We start from the raw sequence: 2,449 nt of genomic DNA, 5'->3' as shown, positions 1-2,449 counted from the left end.
TCACGGGAGTGTGTTGAACAAGAATTCTGCGCACTTGGTCTTGAGTTGGGAACAGTTGTGTTGATCGGCCAAAACCAAAATTGGCACTGCTGTGTCGGCGGTGATGCAACTGAATAGCTTGTTCACGCAAATTAGCTTGAGCCTGTCCAGTCCATACCTGTCAGCAGCCACAAGTAGATGCTGAACCATCCACGTCGCCGCCTCGCCCTGCCCGTCAAGTTCAGCCGGCACCATGTCGGTGTAGATGAAGTGCAGCATGGCCTTGAACGCCGCCGCCTCCATGTCCTCGATCACGACGACCCGAGAGCTCGCCTCCCTCATTTGCCCAAAGAACTCGGCCATGAACACAGGGGACCTCGCCGCCAATATGTTCTTGTGAGCAATCAAGGACTCACCGGACACGATAAACTCAACGTCCGCCGCTGTGCCGCTATGGAGCAGCTCGCCGAGGAGCTGGTGCAAGCCCGAGGACGGCACGACGGGCAATGGTTAGTCGTCCCGGATCGTCACTTCGGCCAGGTCCTTGAGCACCGTGACGGTGCATTGAACGGTGAAAGAGTCGTCCTTGAGATAGCATGACGTCTCTAGTTCCCGTGCCGACATGAGATAAACTGGATCCGAGCAATCTCCTGAGACACCAAGCTGGCGCTTCGGACGATTGTTGAACTTGCACGTGATACTCTTTTCTTCGGAAGGATCGGCTGTGCCTCAAGATGGCAATGGGGCCCCGAAACCCGCGTCCCCATGGGTTTTTACCCTATTAGGGAACGGGGATGGACATCTTTTCAGCCCCGCTGGGCACATTATACAACCTGACATGTTTCGTGGGTTTACATCCGTTTCGGTAGTCCCCGAACCCGAAACCCGGCAATATCCGCGAAATTACATTATTTTTTTTACCACTGTAGTCATCTTACCCCCGAAATCTTAGAGGCCTTGATGTGTTCACAATATTGGATAAGAAACAAATATAAAGGTGTGTCTTTCTTTACATATCATCATAAAGTTTATCATTATCTTGCTGCAATGTTTCATAAGATGTTCATTACTACTTATTTGATTCTCATAGATGCTGACAATGAATAAGGACAAAGCTTTTGGAGTTGTCTTCAAGACATTCAAGAGGAATGCAGGTGAAGTACAGGTACTTGCAAATTTCATATTCTAATCTACATATTTTTCTCATGTTTGACTTTAGCTTGAGCGAATTTTGATCTTCCCTAGGACTTGGCATTTTGATTTGGCATTGGAAGATTTGAAGATGGTCGTTTGGAGGCTTGGAGATGTGAAAGATGCCATGATGATTCCAACTTTAAAGTTATTTGTGAACTATAAGTTCTATTTTGGAACTTATATAGTTGTTGAACCATCTACTATTGTTTTTTTGTTGAAATTTACTCAAGTTATTCTGCTGAAATATGCTTGTTTTGCTGCTGATGTGTTATTCTTTGTCGCCACTATGTTTGTTTAAGTATTTTGATTTTAGCGTGGGCTTTCCGTGGGTTCCCCGAAACCCGATGGGTTTAGGAGACGGGAAGAAAACTAGTCCCGCACACGGTGATGGGGACGGGGACGGGTTTACGATTTTCTTGTGGGGATGGGTTTGGAAAGGCAAAACCCGATGGGTTTCATCCCCGTTGCCATCTTGAGCTGTGCCCCTCGGATCCACCAAACGGCAGCGAAGGCTCGCTTGCACGTTGGGTGTAGTGCAGCCTTCGCTGAGGAAGGCGAGCCTCAGCGCGAGCCATGGTCGATAGTCGATGGTGTCGTTCGGCAGTTCAGGATGGACGTGGACTCCCCACTCGTACCCGCCCACGTTCCACCTTGACTTGATCCAGCAGTCGCTGCTCATGGCTTTGGTGATGTTGTAGCCATCGATCCTGAGCAGATGCACCCAGCGCACAACATTGGTCAGGTTTGTACACGCAATAGTCATGGCTGAAGGATGAACGCCGTCAAAAGATAAGATCTATATATAGTCACAAGAGGTAGACTCCAAATCCATACATACTCCTTAATGTACAGCCTGGTAAGTTTTAGGAATTGTCTTGGTTATTTGTCGTGGTAGCTATGAGTCCTAGAAGAAATTGTTATGGACGCTAAAGCTAAGCAAACGCTAGCTAGCTAGCTTGGTCCTTAGAGCATATATCTAACCGATCTCCTTTGGCCGCATCTATATACTGTAGCCGAATCTTCTTCCTCCAGGCCTCTCCGTTGACAGCCGGCCATCTCGAAGCCCTACCGACTGCTAGCAGCTTTGACATCGGCTCAACGTCGCCGGTCGGCCATGAAACCTCCGCCATCCTTCAAGTGTTCGACGATTTTTTTTTCAACCGGGCATAACCCCTTTTCATTATAACTGAATAACCGAAATACACATCGAACCAAAGTCAGAAGGGGACGGTAGGGGAAAACTGAGTTCAGTGCATTGCCAGGAAACCCACCGTAG

General features: G+C 48.3%; 1 pseudogene; it reads right to left on the bottom strand.

The window, feature by feature from the left end:
* Positions 1-1,936, bottom strand: LOC125519549 (annotated as a pseudogene).
* Positions 1,937-2,449: the final 513 nt, after the last annotated feature.

Source organism: Triticum urartu, chromosome 7, assembly GCF_003073215.2.
Source record: "Triticum urartu cultivar G1812 chromosome 7, Tu2.1, whole genome shotgun sequence".
In the NCBI taxonomy this organism is placed as follows: Eukaryota; Viridiplantae; Streptophyta; class Magnoliopsida; order Poales; family Poaceae; genus Triticum; species Triticum urartu.
Note: the sequence above shows the minus strand (reverse complement) of the source record. Positions and strands in the feature narration are given on the sequence as shown.